Source organism: Herpailurus yagouaroundi, unplaced genomic scaffold, assembly GCF_014898765.1.
Source record: "Herpailurus yagouaroundi ecotype Mexico unplaced genomic scaffold, PumYag 67005, whole genome shotgun sequence".
NCBI classification, from domain to species: domain Eukaryota; kingdom Metazoa; phylum Chordata; class Mammalia; order Carnivora; family Felidae; genus Herpailurus; species Herpailurus yagouaroundi.
Window position 1 is genome coordinate 186673 of NW_024419868.1, and position 18087 is coordinate 204759.

Genomic DNA, 18087 nt, shown 5'->3' on the forward strand with positions numbered 1-18087 from the left:
AGGTATTTAACCTCTTTGTGATTTGGATTAACAATTTAAAAAATGGTTTTAATAATGGTGCTTACCCCATAGGATTTAATGGGTTTGTATAAAGCACATAGTAAATGTTATTTAGTAGTAGTAGTAGTAGTAGTAGTAGTAGTAGTAGTAGTAGTAACCTTAGTGATAGACTCCGATTCATTCCTGATACATGAGGGATTTGTAACAAGACTGTTTTGAAAGACTTACAGAATGTTGGAACAGATACAGAGGGGTCAGTGGAAGGGAAGTTGAAGGGAGAGGAGAGAGGAAGGAAAGAAAGGCAGGCAGGCAAATGCAGCCTTGTTAGTTAGCTCAGGAGACTGAATTCTCTGATTCCCAGAAGCATATACTATGTTAGACTGTACATTTCTAAAATAATTGATCTACTTCTGGAGAGGGAAAGAGTTGTTCCAACACCTCCAACTCAGGCTCTGTATCCTGTCCACATGGAGACTTTGCAGAAGAATTAAGATTCCAGATACTTAGCAAGTTTTAGGAGAAGTGATGCAGGCTTACTCTTTTTTAGGCTAAGTTGTCAAGGCAAAGGCATTTACCTTACCCTCTACCAGCTATATGGCATGGAGAAAAAGACTGTGTCCAGGAAGAGGAGATCAGACTCCATAGTAAGGCTCTAGAAATTGTACTATCTAATCTGAAAGGTGGAGTATTTCTAAGTCAGTTACTAAACTGAAGGTAGCTGCTCATTTCTTGGCTAGGTAATGTTTATTCTTACTCAGGGGACACTCAACTTTTGCTGGAAGGAAGGAGAACCTCCTGGGAGGACATTAACAGATCCTAGATGATTCAGGTAAGAAATTCCCCAGTACCAAAGAAAAGATCACCCAGGTATCCAAGTCCTGGGAATTACTATCTTGATCAGGGGGAATCTGGATGAGAAGTAAATTTTCTTTGCTCTAGTTGCTAAGATTTAATGTGAGAAAGAATGTGGCTGCAATATTTTTGAGATATTAATGGATGTTTTCTTTCCTGTATTTTCCCCCATTTACTCTATCCTTCCCCCACCAAAAAAGTAGTCAGTTTTATGGCATATCTCAGGGGAGGGAGGTGGCAAGGCAGGAAAACAAATACTCTGCCAGTCTCTCTAGCTTCTGTGTTCCAAAAGTGGAAGCCCTAGGGAAGGGGGATTAATGTGCAGGGACAAAGACAAAGTATCTGGGCTAGAAAACTAGAAGGAAGAAAGATTTGCATAATCCTAAAAAAAGATTCTTCTCTTCCTCACTCCCCTCTCCTTGGTGCTTGGGGGTGGGGTAGGAGGTGAGCAAAGAGAGCTCTGTGGGAGGTCAACCAGCATGTACTGCCAGGAGCAACATTTGGTTGGCTAGAAGACTCAAGAGAGGAAGGGCTTTGTAGAATGTCTAGGTAGATGGACCAACAGACAACCTTGGCAATGAGTTCTATGCCCCAAGTATGGTAGAGACATTGGAGAAAACTATAGCACCTGAAAGGACCCATGTGGGCAGAGGGCTGAGCAGTAATTGACAGGATATAAGGACCTGGAAGCATATGACTTTACCCCACTCCCACTCTCTACCCCCATGCCTGAGTACTACATAAAATCCCTAAACTATGACAACGCCTGGGATGAGAGAAAAGAAAATCAAGAATGACTTCTATTGCTTTCCCAATAACCCGGTAAAAGGAGGGCTCCAGGTCAGAAACTGAGTTTCAGAAACAGTCACAACTTTACCTATAGTTGTAGCAGTCAGCTAACTGTTAACTTTGAGGTTCATCTCAGTTCCATTTTGTTAACTGAAGGAGTTAACTTCTTTGTTATAGGGAGAAGAGCAACAGCTAGTAGGGTCATGTAACTAACCTCCCACCCCCACCCCTGCAGGATGCCAGGGTCTAAAAATGGTCCCAGTGAAACCTTTTGTAATTTCACGGCACCAGAGCCTTTACATAAGATGAACTACATCACTGGAAGAATTTTTTCCTGGAATAATGTAAAGCCAAATTACAAGTGGTTAATATTTTTTTAATTAATTAACTAATTCAATATTTATTGCCTGCCTAGAATGTATAAGTAATTTAATAGCATTACAAAACACATTGAGTTTATAATTTCATGGAATTTACATTCCAGTAAAAGAGAGACATATAATAAGCAAATTATCAAATCATATACATATAATATTTTGGGGGGAGTCATAAATGCTGTAAAAAAATGAAACTGGTGGGGCACCTCTGTGGCTCAGTCAGCCAAGTGTCTGATTCTTAATTTCAGCTCAGGTCATGATCCCACAGTTCATGAATTCGAGCTCCACCCTGGGCTCTGCACTGACAGCGAGGAGCCTGCTTGGGATTCTCCCTGTCCCTATCTCTCTCCCCCTCCCCCACTTGCACTCTTTCTCTCTCTCTCAAAATAAATAAACATTTTTAAAAAACTGAGTGAAGGGATAGAGGCGGGAGGCTAATGACAAGTAGTTAATATTTTTAAGTTAAATTTTCTATTTGATGAGTAGAAACATCACAAATGCTATTTGAGAGTCAGTGGAAACCAGTGGGTTAAATAGGAATGTTCCCTGTCATACATTGTTGACTAGCTATAATTTCCCATTCTTCTTTATGCCTATAGTGGCATTTGTTCTGAGTTATGGACAGGTTGCTTCAAATAGAAGAGCATGCGTGTCAATAAAAGGTCTAAATTGAGAAGAGCCTTGCTTGAATGGGGAACAGACTGATTTTCTAATTTCTCAGGTTCGTAAAAGTCACACTATTTTATAGTTATTTAGCAAATCTTTGCTGTCAAAGAGGGACTTCTCAGAAGGGTTCATATCTGAGCAAGTTGAAGGGCTAACATTTCCAGGTATTGTTCTGTACTGATTACATCATTGGGCTCAGAGACAAAAGAATAGATGCAGATCACAACTGAGGAAGGTACCTGTTGATTTTCCTAAAGGTGGATGTGTGTAGTGGTGGTGGGAGCAGGGTGACATTGAGAAATAAAAATTGTTGTTCAATTAAAAAAAATGGTGCCACAAGTTTTCTAGTTAGCATCTCAGGGGAAGTCAGGAGATACAAAGACTTGTAATAGCTTGGTAACCTTTGAAACAGCCCTTTGGTGGTTACTTGGCTATGTTTCCTGTTTTCCTCACAGTACTCAACAATTCCAACAGGGAAAAGAGACTATCTTCAGGGACCGTGAGGAAAGGAGTTTACAAGACTCCATCCATCCTATCGCTAATTTGGAATGCAGAGGTCTTTAAGGTAGAGTGGTGGCACTATTTGAAGAAATTACACCTTGCTCTTCCAAATTTAGCCAGGAAGATCTCCACAGGTGGAATAGTTGGACCTCCTAGCACTGAATTTCATTCCTTTAAAGTCTCTTTCCATTGCCAAAAGTGAATATGGGGATTTGAATTTATTAAGGGCATAGTCTGGTTTCCTTACACGTTCTGGCAATCCTGGCATTAATAAGTGACCTTCAAGAGCAAAGATGTAGAGACAACAAACAGGGCTGCATGGCCTCCCACCATTCCACTCCATTTGGATTCTGGAAACCTCATAGATAAATTTATTGATGGTTTTTTAAAGAGCTGAAAAGGCTGAGGTTCTGAGACCTATAGTAGGAAAAGAAAAAAAACGTGGAGAGAGGAAATTGATATAACTCAGTGATAGGGTCCTGAGGCTGGGAAGTTGATAATATTAGACTGGCATTTTCCACACAGCCTCCTACCCTCAAGGCATCTTTCTAAGACTTGAGGGGCATTTGAAAGAAATCCTGCCCTTTAGGAGCTTTCATTCAGTGGCTCAGATACCAGATGCAGCCTGGGGGATTGAAAAATGCATGGGCTTTGGAGGAAGAACACCTGGGTTCAAGTTCTGGCTCCTCCATACATAGTTGTGTGAATTTGAGCAAGTCATATCCACTTTCCCCTCTTGGGCCTCAGTTTCCTTCTCTGTGGAGCCAGGATTATTCATGCAAGAATGACAGAAACAATTCTGTACAGTGCCTGATACAATGCAGGAAACAGTTGTTAAATAAAGCCGCTGCGCCAAAGTTAACGTGTAGTGAAAGCTTGAAGGAGGTAGCATTCACCACCAACTAGAGGATCTAGGAAGTGAACGGTAGGAGACGGTGAGAGCCAGCTTTACGGGAGGTGGCCTTTTCGCATGCGTGCAGTCTAGGAGACAGCAGGACAGAGAGGGGGCGGGGCTGGCTTCTGAAGGGGTTGCTATGGCACCGAGGGGCCAGGGGAGGGTAACCGAACCCTTAAAACATTGCTCCCTCCCCCACCCGCTACAGCCTAGGCCGAAGGCCATTGTTCCCAGCAAAATGGCGTCGGTAATTTCCCTCCAGGCCAGAGGCCTAAGTAAGGCGGAGGGTGCGAATGGGACTGGAGATGGAAACAAAAACTACAATTCCCAGGGTACACCGCACCTGCCTGCGAGGCGCAAGGCACGTGCCCAGGCCTAGCGGTTACATGCCGTCAAAAATCCGTTTCATAGCTTCCCTTTCCCATCCCCACTTTCGTTGTTGCCCAGCCCCCGCGCGCGCGCACTGCGGTCCTGAGGGGTGGGGGTGGGGATGGGGGGGGAAATGCCGTGGCCGTTGCCCTCGCAACGTAACCGGGAGACCGGTATTTGTAAATCTGTGCTTCGATTTCTAATCCCGAAGCCGGCAGGTATGGGTCTCGCGAGAAAAGCTGGGAGTTGAAAAAAGGGAGTTAGGGGTGGTGGGTGAAAAGGTGCCGGCGGGTATCACATCTCCGCAGAGCTGCTGCATTTAGAGGCTTGCGGATAACAGAGTGGATGGTGGGTGGCTGGGAAGTAGTGTGTGCTTGGACTTTTCTTTTTTGGAGGGGAGGTGGGTAAAGAAGCCATGGAGAGAGATCTTTTGAACACACAGGGGGTGTCACGCGTGTCTCCTCACTGAGATTTTCTTTTTGGAAAGGAGAGAAGCCTTTCTCCTGCTCGACGCGCATCCCTCTCTCCCGCTGCGTTGAAGAGGGCGGGGGAGGAGTGCGCACGCTCTAGTTGGCTAGCCACTGGGCACCTCGCTGCGATGGGGGCTGTTCGGGGTTGGGGCTGCTCCGTCGTCTTTCTCCGCCCCTCCCCCTCCTCTCCTTCCCTCCCCTCCCTTCCCCGCCCCCCACTACCCCTCTCTTCTCTCCAGAATTCCCTGGGTGGAGTACGCGTGCGCCTGCTCTGCTCCCGGGCGAGCGCGAGCTTGGGCTCGTACCCCGCTCCCCTAACCCCGCCCGCTCTTTACCTACCGGCAGTAGCTGGCCCGGTGGGCTCGCGGGAGACTGTCGCGCGCGCACGCGCACACAACGCGGAGCGGAGCTCGAGACATCGAGGAGGGGAGTAAGAAGCATCGGAGGAGGCGATAGAGGAGGAGGCGGTGTGTGTATATGTGTGTGTTCTATGGTGTGGCTCGTCGAGGGGCGAGCGGAGGCTTGAAAGAGGGCGAGGGAGCAGCGAAAAGAGTCAGAGTCTCTGTCCGTGAGAGCTTCTAATCTGGTGAGGGTCCCGGGCCGGCCAAGGCTCTGAGAGAGAGGGAGGAGGCCGGGGGGCGTGTCTGGGATTGGGTTGAGAGATGAATGGGCTAGGGATGAATGGAGGGAGGCAGCGGCGGCCAGGAGTCTGTTAGGAGTAAGCGCCCTAGTGGGGGGCGGCTTGACTGAGGTAGGGTTAATGCCGTCGCCAAGAGGTATGGGACGAGGCCGGGCTTGGGTCTTCGGGGTTCTCGGAGCTGTAGTCCGTGTGAGCGAACAGGCGGAGAGGAAAATTCTAAGGGGGAAAGTGGAGAAGGGCAGGTTTGGGGTTAAGGTGCGCTTTTGTCTTTTTTTCTGTTTTTGTTGGGGGGTGGCAACTTTGGGAGTTGGTGGAAGACTAGGGGATCGGGAAGGTGAGGAGGATACGTGAGGGGGCCCTGGGAGATGGTTGACAAAGGACTGAGTGATCATTTAGGTGAGATTGAGGCTGCTGAAAGAGAAGATCGCTTCGGGTGTGGGAAGTTGAGTTTCAGTGGGCATTGGGGTGGGAGATCGTGGAGAGGGATATTGCTGTCTGATTGTGTAAGTGGGTTAGGTTCAAGAGATTGAGAGGTGTTATTTGGGAATGGGTGACTGACGGTTGCGAATGGGGAGGAGATGGTATGATGGCTTTCGGGTAAAAGTGGTGAGGTGGCTTCAGTGTACTGGAAAGAGGTTTTGTTTGACTAGTTAAGAGTGGTGAAACATTTATGGAGTGGGCTGTGGGTGGAAATCCAGCACGTGTGTATCTCCCTATCTTGGGAGTTGATAGACCCTGTTAAAATGAAATTGAACCCTCAAAACAGATGCGAGTGGTATAGCTATTCCTTCTTAAGCGTTACCTTTGATTGAAGCAATTACATGAATAAATAGCCTTAAAGTTGTGAAAAGGCTTACTCACTTACTATATATACACTTCTGTATAGTAGTGATTGCATCCAATTTGGGGAGGCATTGTTACCTGTTTTTCATTTACAGTAAGTTGTACTACTAAGGTAACTTTTGAAGAGGTCTCAGTATATGACACAGAGCAGCAGGTGTCTTCTAGACAATCTTTAACCTTTAGACTGATGAATTTAAAAATCGTTTGAAGTCAGCAGCCTAAAGGAGGGATACCTTGCATTGAAGGATAGCTAAGATGCACTAAAACTGGTTTTGAATGCTAAAATATATATACGTGATTTTTTTTGTCATTCAGAATTTATTTTGTTTGAAAATTGGCACTTGCTTGTTGGTGTGCGTTTAAATTATAGCAGATTACTAAGGACATTTTGTTCTCGGAATGCATTACTTATCTTCTGGTAGGGATGCTTTGTGATGGTCTCATTCTATTCTGGGTCAAGATTAATAGTTTATGGATTTTTAACTTTTCATGGTTACTTTTTACAAACTTTGCTGACATATATTTATTATCTTGGAAAAGTTGCAAATTTGAGAACATTCTCATGACTTTTTTCTTTTATTCTGCTTTGATGTTGGAAGGAGTGTAATCCTTGTTTTGGCTACCCAGAGTTTAAATACAAAAGTTAATACTATGTTCGTATTCTCTTAGATTAAGATGAATACTTAGTGTAGTAAGCAGTAGAATAGAAGTATAAAAGCACCATGAGAGCCTGGGAATGTTACACCAACTTTGGCAGGCAAGGTAGCCTCCCAGTTTTGAACTAGATGTTCCTGGAGTGGAAGATCTTTCAAGTATTGAGGCTGGGGAGTGGAATGCGATAAGATTGGAATCTTAGATTGAGGCTAGGGTGAAGGATTACCCTGCAGAATTAGGAGCCCTTGACTATTTAAGAAGGAAAATAACATAAACAGATTTTTGGTGTTCATCTCTCTGCCTTCGCTTCTGATGCCCCTGCCCCAAACCCCCTCCCCAACCTGGAATGCTCTCTCTCCCCTTCCCTTTGAATTTTGAACTCATTCTTTTTAGACTAACTTCAGTCATTAGCTATTTCTGAAAGCCTTTCATGCTCCCCCGCCCCCCGCTTCTTTTCTTTTCCCAGCATCCTCCACCAAACTGCATTCGGTGCCCTTCTTTAGTGGTCCCATCACACCTTGTACATATTTTTATTACTGTACTTCTGTTGGTAGGCAAGCAGGAACATATTTGCCTTTTTATACATAAGAGAGAAAGCACAGAAAGATAAGACCTGTCCTGGTAAGTGGTGGACCCTGGAGTTCTGACTTCTAGACCAGCGTTGATCTTCATATCACAAGTCTACATTTGTTGATATAATTATTTTATAGGAGTTAAATTTCTGTAATTTGGACTTTAACTTTCTTCCATAAAGTACACGAATTTTTCATTAAGGTGTCCATTGACTTAGCCAGTAAATGATAAAGCCAGTGGTTGCGTAGAACCAGAGTAGTCAGAAATAAAGAAATGAGAATTGTTATATTACCATAAGATTTCTAGTCAGATAATTTACTTAAAATTAATAGAAGGCCTAAGTTTTTGTGTATATGTCTGTGGGGTGGGGATTGTGTGTAAGAAAAAAACCCTTCCTTTCTCAGCATCCCATCTTAGTATAAGTAGACCAGTTCTATTTGCAGATATACTTGTTTATGTCTCTTGCCTAAAATCCAGAATACTTTCAGAGAGGTGGGTCTTTTCCATTTTTTTGTTTGAGATCATAAAATTTATGGTACTGTTAGGAGATATTTGATGATTGTAAAGGACATCTATAAAAGCATTTATTCAGAAATACCCAAAACTTCAAAAGGAGAATTTGATGCCATTTTAAATTGTTTAGGTAGAGCTTATCATAAGATATTCAGTTTAGAAAATGTTGAGGTTAACTTACTGCAGTAGTGAGCCTTTAATGCTCCTTTCTTCAGGGATATATCATTTTTTTCATTAACAGAAATGAAGTAACATTGTTTTCTGTGTTTTAACCTGGTAACTTTGTATTGTGATAAAATTCACATAACATAAAATGTGCCATTTTAGAATGTACAATTCAATGTCAAGTACCTTCATGATGTTGCATATCTTGTTCCAAAACATTTTCATCACCCCAAAAGGAAACTCTGTACCCATTAAACAGTCACTTCCCATTCCCCTTTCCTCCCAGCCCCTGGCAACCACGAATCTGCCCTCTCTATGGATTTGCTATTCTGGGTATTTCATATAAATGAAGTTATGCAATATATGACCTTTTGTGTCTGGCTTCTTTCACTTTGCATGTTTTTGAGGTTCACTAATGTTGCGGCATGTATCAGTCTTTCATTCCTTTTTTTTTAAGTTTATTTTTTTTTAGTAGTCTCTACACCCATCGTGCGTCTTGAACTCACAGCCCCAAGTTCAAGAGTTGCATGCTCTTCCAACTGAGCCAGCCAGGTGCCCCTATATTTCATTCCTTTTTATGGTTGAATAATATTCCATTGTATGAATATACTACATTTTGTTAATCTATTCATCGGTTCGTAGACATTTGGTATGTTTCTACCTTTTGGCTTTTGTGAGTAATGCTGGTATGAATATTTGTGTATAAGTACTTGAAGAACTGTTTTCAATTCTTTGGGGTATGTACCTAGAAGTAGAATTATTGGGTCATGTAGTAATTCTGTTTAACTTGTTGAGGAACCACCAAACTTTTTCCACAGTGGCTGCACTATTTTACATTTCCACCAGTAATGTATAAGGGTTCTAATCTCTTCACATCCTCACCAACATTTGTTACTTTCTGGATTTTTTTGTTTGTGTGCTTTATGGCCATCCTAAGTGGGTGTGAAATGGGATCTCATTGTGGTTTTAATTTGCCTTTCTCTAATGACTAATGATAGCATCTTTTTTTTTCAATATATGAAGTTTATTGTCAAATTGGTTTCCATACAACACCCAGTGCTCATCCCAAAAGGTGCCCTCCTCAATACCCATCACCCACCCTCCCCTCCTTCCCACCCCCCATCAACCCTCAGTTTGTTCTCAGTTTTTAACAGTCTCTTATGCTTTGGCTCTCTTCCACTCTAACCTCTTTTTTTTTTTTCCTTCCCCTCCCCCATGGGTTTCTGTTAAGTTTCTCAGGATCCACGTAAGAGTGAAACCATTTGGTATCTGTCTTTCTCTGTATGGCTTATTTCACTTAGCATCACACTCTCCAGTTCCATCCATGTTGCTATAAAGGGCGGTATTTCATTCTTTCTCATTGCCATGTAGTACTCCATAGTGTATATAAACCACAATTTTTTTATCCATTCATCAGTTGATGGACATTTCGGCTCTTTCCATAATTTGGCTATTGTTGAGAGTGCTGCTATAAACATTGGGGTACAAGTGCCCCTATGCAATGATAGCATCTTTTATTTTTTTTATTTTTTATTTAAAAAAAATTTTTTTTTCAACGTTTATTTTGGGGACAGAGAGAGACAGAGCATGAACGGGGGAGGGGCAGAGAGAGAGGGAGACACAGAATCGGAAACAGGCTCCAGGCTCCGAGCCATCAGCCCAGAACCTGACGCGGGGCTCGAACTCACGGACCGCGAGATCGTGACCTGGCTGAAGTCGGACGCTTAACCGACTGCGCCACCCAGGCGCCCCGATAGCATCTTTTAATGTGCTCATTGGCTATTTGAATTTCATCTTTGGAGAAATATCTATTTGCCCATTTTATAATTTTTTTATTGTTGACTTGTAAGAGTTTTTTAAAAATATATCTAGGGGCGCCTGGGTGGCTCAGTCGGTTGAGCGTCTGACTTCAGCTCAGGTCATGACCTCACGGTTTGTGAGTTGGAGCTCTGCATCGGGCCTTGTGCTGACAGCTCAGAGCCTGGAGCCTGCTTCTGATTCTGTGTCTCCCCCTCTCTCTCTGTCCCTTTCCCACTCTGTCTCAGAAATAAACATTAAAAAAAATTAAATATATATATGTATATATATTCTAGTTACTAGACCCTGATCAGATATATGATTTGCAAATATTTTCTTCCATTCTCAGTTGTCTTTTTACTTTGTTGATAGTGTCTTTTGATGCACAAAAGTTTTGAAATTTGACGAAATCCAGTTTTTTTTTGTTTCTTATGATTTCAGTGTTATATTTAAGAAACCATTGCCGAATCCACGATGATGAAGATTTTTAACCCCTATTTTTTCTTTGAAGAGTTTTATTGTTTTAGCTTTAATATTGAGGCCTTTGATCCATTTTGAGTTAATTTTTGTATATGGTATAAGGTAAGGGTCCAGCTCTATTCTTTTGCATATGGATTATCTTGAAGTTTTTTTAAATTATAAAATAGATAAGGGGGTGGGAGGTACAGGCTTCCAGTTATGGGAGGAATAAGTCATAGGGATAAAAGGTACACCATAGGGAATATAATTAATGGTATTGTAATATTGTTGTATGGTGACAGATGGTAGCTACACTTGTGGGAGCATAGCATAATGTATAGACTTGTTGAGTCACTATGTTGTATGCCTGAAACTAATGTAACATTGTGTGTCAACTATACTTCAATAAAAATACATAATATACAATACTGTATATGTATTTAAATGAAGCTATTTTTTGGCGATATCTGATTACTTTTTGAGCATTTGTGGAGGAGAAATGTTACTAAATGCATTTTTGAAGGTCATGCCTTATATTTGAAGAGTGGGAATATTCTAAAGCTCTTTATGAGGCAATGAGACTTGCATGATCAGGAAACTTCAATATGGCTAGCTAGACACTCTTATGTTAAAGTGTTGTTTTCCTTTTTTATAAAGAGTAGTATTTTTGTTTTCAGATTGTATAGGTTGAAATCTTAAAAGTAGGAAAAAAGCAGATTTGGTTTATAATTAACCAGAAATTGGCATGGGATTTATCCTAAAAGTAGTCATATCTATGTGTTACATAGATTCTGATTGTGGGCCAGCTTCTTGACCAAAGCACATATCAGTCAGTACTTTTTGGAGACTTTTTATTTGTAGCTTGGGCTATCATCACCTGTACTTGTCCTTTTCATTTAGGAATAACGCAAGATTATTTTAGTTTAGTTGCTTGTAAAAATGAGAATTAAAATTTAGCATAGCACGTTTGGTTGGTAAATCTCAGCCTCAAGTCAAGTATAATTAAAATAGGGATGTTATTTTGAATTGTTTTAAACACTAGGGGATGTGTTTTAATACAAGAATGGGGAATTGGTTTGATCAACTCCAAGACTAGTTCAGTTCTTTTATTTCCAATGCTGCCTGGAGAATAATTTTTATCCTGATGGGCGACTGTCGCATTTCCATTCAGAACTATCATTTGAAGGTTTCTAGCAAGAGACAAAACCCTTGAAGATACGCAGTTTATTTGCTAAGGAACCTTTCAGATGCACTTTTAACTCACTCTGAAGCTGTTAGCCCAAATGAATTTTGTAGTATGACTTACCCAGCATGTTTTTAAAGTTCTACCATTCATTCAACAAATATTTATTGTGTTCCTCCAGTGTGCAGGGTTGATATGTTGGGGGAATAGATGAAAAGGAAGTAAATCAGGCAATGACCCTGTCCTCTTTGAAGTTACATTACAGTGGAAGACAACAGATGGTCAACAGATCTATCAGAAAATAAATGCTGAGAAGAACTTTTTAAAAAAGGTTTTATTTTTAAATAATCTCTACCCCAATGTGGGGCTCAAATCCCCAACCCCGAGATCAAGAGTTGCATGTTCCACTGACTAAGCCAGCCAAGTACCTCAAGAAAAAAAATTTTAAAGGGTGCTGGGATGTTAGAGAGGAGCCTCTTTACCTCAGGTGGTTAGTTTGGAAGTCTTCTTTGAGGAGGTGACTTTGAACAGAGATCAGAATGTTTTTTTTTTTTTTTAATTTGTTTTTCAACGTTTATTTATTTTTGGGACAGAGAGAGACAGAGCATGAACGGGGGAGGGTGAGAGAGAGAGGGAGACACAGAATCGGAAACAGGCTCCAGGCTCTGAGCCATCAGCCCAGAGCCTGACGCGGGGCTCGAACTCATGGACCGCGAGATCGTGACCTGGCTGAAGTCGGGCGCTTAACCGACTGCGCCACCCAGGCGCCCCCAGAGATCTGAATGTTGAGACCAGCAATTCTGAGTATCTCTTTTGTTAATTGTTATTTTGTTGAATTGTTTATTTATCCCTTTTAAACACTATAGGTTTCTTAATATTTAAATGTCTGAGCTACTACTTTTGTTTCTAAGGGGGGGAGAAAACCCAAATACGTTCCTTACGAGAAGAAACTGTTCCCAAATGAAAATGTCACTGGAGTAGGAGTCAGCTTGGGTTCTGGTCTTGCCCTCAGTATGATCTTGTGTAAGTCTAAGCATCGATTACTTCATGTGTTACTAAACAAAACAAAAGCCCTACCTATTTTGCAGAGGTTTTTTGGCTCATTAAATGAGAAAATATGTTTTGTAAATTATATGACATACATGTACATATGAAATGCATTGTAGTCTATTAAAATATTTTTGGAGTCAGAGTTTCTCAACTGAGAAATGATTTCCTACCAAATTAAAGCTTTTATGTCTCTAACCACCTGGTAAATTTTAGCGCCAAAGATCTAAACTCATTGATTAATCAGGAGGGGTTGGGTTCTTAGAAAGTGGTATTGTGGTAAACAGTATATTGGATTTGGAGTTAGAAAACTGGGTTTCCAGAATTCTCCCCTTCACCTACTAGCTTTCTGACTTGGGAAAGATGCTAAAACTTTTCTGAGCCTTCCTAATTTTCAGAATTCAGGGTAATACCAAATAGCTCTCAGACTTGTTGTTAGGAGTAATTCAGTAAAGTAGATAACTTTCTTATGAAAACTATAAAGCAAGGTTTGATAACTTTTTCTGTAAAGGACCAGACTAAATATTTTAAGCTTTGCGGGCCATGAAGTCTGTTGCAACATCTCAACTCTGCTGTTGTAGCAGCCATAGGCAATATATAAATGAATGAGTGTGACTATGTTCCAATAAAACTATTTATGAACACGGAAATATGAATTTTAAATAATTTTTGTGTCATGAAATACTATTCTTTTGATTTTTTTCCCAACCATTTAAAAATATAAAAATCTTTCTTAGCTCACCTGCTGCACAAAATATGGCAGTGAAGTGAGATGGGTTTGGCTTGAGGGCTGCATGTAGTTTTTTATTTTATTTATTTATTTTTTTAATGTTTATTTATTTTTGACAGAGGAAGATAGAGTGTGAGCTGGTGGTGGGGGGTGGGCAGAGAGAAAGGGAGACACAGAATCTGAAGCAGGTTCCAGGCTGTAAGCTGTCAGCACAGAGCCCAACGTGGGGCTCGAACCACAAACCGTGAGATCATGACCTGAGCCGAAATGGGATGCTTAACTGACTGAGCCACCCAGGTGCCCCTGTATGTAGTTTTGCCACCATTGTTATAAAGGGTTAGACAGAATACAGTTTTAATTAGGATAGGTGATTGATAAAGTCAGGCGCCCCAATAAAGATAAATTGTTTATTTTTGATAATGAAAGAAGATGGAGATGATTTCAACCGCTTTTCTAATTTGGACCCAGAAAGTTTTTCACACAAAATGGGCATCTTTAATTGAGGAAATGATCTTTCTAAAGCAAAACTGGATGATGGAAGTGAGTAAGAAGATAGTTTTAGTGTTATAAACTCCTGAGGACTATAATGTGGTTATGCATTGTATGTATCTGTGTAATTCAGGGATATAGTGTTACACATGTGGCTCTAAGTCATATGTGGCGTCATGTTATGAGTAAAGAATGGACTTAGGAATTCAATGCCTGGATTGAATTCTAGCCCTGATTTTCGCTAGCTGTGTGATTTTAGTCAAGTTAATTTTTAAAGCCTAGTTTCTTCATTTGTAAAATGGGAATAAAGATATTATCTGCCTCAAGATTCTGGTGATGATTACATGAGAAAATGCATGAAGGGGCTTACAGTGCTTGGCACAAAGCATTCAATAAGTATTGATTGATGAATTTATTTGGATTTATGTAGTACATACCTTATTTGTTTTCTCCTTCCTTCAGTTATTTTGAGAAGTGATAATATTCTTAACTGGTTCTTTTGTATAGACAATTCTGATAGACAATAGACAATTCTGCCTTAAAGGATTAAAATAACATAGAGGTCCACTAAAGCCTTAAGGTCCACTTTTTTTGCAATTTCCTGCCCCCCAGTGGGTATCCATTGTTAAAAGTTGACTGGGGGGGTGCACCTGGCTGGCTCAGTTGGTGGAGCTTGCAACTCTTGATCTTGGGGTTGTAAGTTCAAGCCCCACATTGGGCGTAGAGATTACTTAAAAATAATAAAAACAAAATCTTTGGAGAAAAGGAGTTGACTGTGAACTTGTACAGTCCTTTTTCATATGTGCATATACAAATAAAAAAATATATTTTATGATTTGCTCTTTTCCCAAAGAATATGACTTAGGGTTCTTTTCATGTCAGTATTTACACGTCACTTCATTCTTTTTAATGAATACATAGTGTTTAATACTACTTGCTTCTTTAACCTGTAGGGTAAGTTAAGAGCATATCTTTCCGGTCTTTTTTATAGGCATTTAAACATACATGAATACATTTAGAAACAAAAGGTTTTGTGGATTTTTTTCACATAAATGATATAAAGATGTATATGTTGTACTATATTTTTTTCACCTAATAGTATGTATATGTAGGAGATTTTTATATATCAGTATGTATCCATCTCTCATTTAAACAGATGTGTATTATTACACATGTACCACTGCTATTTCACCATTCTCTTATAGGTGTATATTTAAGTTCTTTTCAGTATTTTTTGCTATTCCAAACAATGCTTCAGTAAAAGTCCTATGCGTACAAGAATATTTCTCAGGTAGATACTAAAAAGTGGAATTGCTAATGACAAGTATGCATTAAGATACGTGGAATTTGTTGGGGTGCCTGGCTCGCTCAGTTGGTAGAGGTTGCGACTCTTGATCTCAGGGTCATGAGTTCGAGTTCCATGCTGGGCATGGAGCCTACTTAAAGATTTATAAATAGATACTTGGAATTAGTCAAATGAAAAAGCTATTCCAGTTTATCTGCCAAGAGTTTATGAAGTGCTGAATGTCTCATACACTTCTCAAATGTAATATTAACACATTTTTGGGGGGCTCATCTGATGGACAAAAAAATGATATTAAATTATTTGAATTTGCATGTCCCTGCTTACTAAAGAGTTTGAACCATCCTACCATCCATGTATTGGCCATTTGTATTTCTTACTGATTTTTTTTAGTTCTTTATATATTCTGGATAGTAATGCTTTGCTATACGTGTTGCAAATGTTTGCTCCCAATCTGTTGCTTATCTTTTAACCTTGTTCATGGTCAGATGGCCAAATGTGTTAGCTTTTTTATTAATGGTCTTTGCATCTAGTTTTTTTTTTTTTTAATGAAAGCCTTTTTTCAAGTTAGAAATATCTTCATATTTTTCTTTTAATAGTTACATAGTTTTGCTTTTACATTTAGCTCTTTAACCTACCTGGAATTTATTTTTGTGACTGGTTTTTAAGTAGGGCTGTAACATCTCTCCCTCCCCCCCCCATATAGATAGCCAGTTGTTTTGACAACATTTTTTATGCTATCACTGCTGAAACTACATTATTTAGCTGACCATAGCTGTATTGTATTAGTTTTCTTTATATAGTATTGCAAATTTCTTCTTGAGCTTATTCCTAGATGAATATGTTATAGCTTTGTTGCTGTTATGTACAGGATTGTGTGTGTGTGTGTGTGTGTGTGTGTGTGTGTGTGTAAAATCTCAGTGAGCTACCCTTCTTCAAGGCACCCAGCCCTTCCCTCCCCTTCCTAGTGCTGCCCACCTCCAGAATAGTTGTTTTTTAAATTACATTTTCTATCTGATTATTGCTGATATATAGCAAAGCTATTGATTTCTGCTTATTGATTTCATCTTTGGTCTTTCTGTTGCGCTGTCTTGTTAGTTCTTATTATAGTTTTTTAATTGATTTGCTTGGATTTTCTGGATAATCATATAGCCTGCAAGTTTTGGTTTTGTCTCCTGCTTTCCAATATTCATATGTCTTATTTTATTTCCTTAAAGGTAACAGTGATAATAAGAATTCTTGGCTTATTCATGACTTTAATTATTGTTTATGTGAAAGATGCTTAACCTCACTTATAAGATAAATGCTAATTAAAACCACACTGAGATTCCTTTTTTAAATCTATAGGAGTGTTAAAAAATCAAAACATTTGATAACACCTTTTTGTTGTCAAGGCTATGGGGTAAAGGACACTTTCACACATTGCAAGTGGGAGTTTAAATTGGTACAATGCCCATGGAAGGTAGTTTGGCAGCATTATGTAAAGATACACATTTATTATTCTGGATATATTAGCATATTTCAATAAAAGTTAAGTATGTAAATTTCTTTTGATCTAACAATCTCATTTCAGGGAATACATAAATATACACACCCCCCACATACATATATATATATCTATCTATGTATCTATAGATAGATATATATATAGATATATATATAGATAGATATATGCAAAATATGCAACGTTATCTGTCATAACACATAACAGCAAATAATTGAATACTATATACCACATAGGTTTTAAAAAATAAGAATGAGGAACCTCTAAGTGGTGACAGGGAAAAAATATCAAGTTATTGTGACTCTAAACAAAAGTTTGGTATATACTATGCTACTTTTTTTAAATGTTCATTTATTTATTGTGAGAATGAGAGAGAGAGAGAATGAGCACGAGCAGGGAACAGGCAGAGAGAGAGGGAGAGAGAATTCCAGGCAGGCTCTGTGCTGTCAGCGCAGAGCCTGACTTGGGTCTTGATCCCATGACCACGAGATCATGACCTGAGCCAAAAGCAGGAGTTGGTTGTTCAACCAACTGAGCCACCCAGGTGCTCCTTATTTATACTTGATTATTTGCCTAAAGAAACTCTGGAGGGCTACATAAGAATCTAATGAATGGGTTACCTGTTAGGGCAATGGTGGGAGCTAAATGGGTTGGGAGGGAATCTGTTAATTATATACATCTTTGATTTTTTGAATCTTAGGACTGTATTTTTAAAAATTAAAAATGGTTTCTTGAATTATTTCAACTCCTCAAAGAACATTTTTGTTTTTCTTGATCTTTCTTTTCTGTGTTACAGGTTTTTTCCAAATGGCTGTCTCCTGATTCTGTTCGTATTTAAGAATGAGCTAGTAGAAGGGCCGACTGGGAGTTCTGTTGTACTGAGTCAGGGTTGTCAACTGGTAGGCTTTATTTTGGGGTGAGTGGGTGGACAGCTGGCTATTATACTTGGAGAGCCCAGATGCAGGAGGGCAAAGGGCTTTGCTCTGGAGTTCTCTTGTTCATCCTGGTTTGTTGAATTTGATATTCTGCATGCAAGGATTTTTGTCTTTGGTGGAATGGGGAGGAGAGCTCATCAATTGTGTCATAATTCAGACCTTCAGCTAATCCATGTTTTCAGCCTGCTTGCTTGCTTGCTTTCTTTCTTTCTTTCTTTCTTTCTTTCTTTCTTTCTAACTATGGTGCTTTATGGGATCGCTTATCTCTGGGGTTTGGTCTTGCAAGCCTTCTCCCTCCTGGGTTGGAACCCTTTCTGTTATGTATTTTAGGTT

General features: G+C 40.0%; 1 protein-coding gene across 5 annotated transcripts in view; it reads left to right on the forward strand.

Moving 5' to 3' along the window:
• The first annotated feature begins 4583 nt into the window (after positions 1 to 4583).
• The window catches only part of WNK3 (WNK lysine deficient protein kinase 3), a 205089-nt gene continuing 191585 nt past the window's right edge, over positions 4584 to 18087 (forward strand). Inside the window, exon 1 of one of the 5 annotated variants that reach the window (XM_040466921.1) lies at positions 4584 to 4667. The gene's annotated coding sequence lies outside the window, so the exon portion shown is untranslated. Of the gene's footprint in view, positions 4668 to 4702; positions 4798 to 5002; positions 5506 to 18087 lie in introns of those variants that run through there. The other 4 variants (XM_040466923.1, XM_040466920.1, XM_040466922.1 and 1 more) reach the window with 4 other exon arrangements.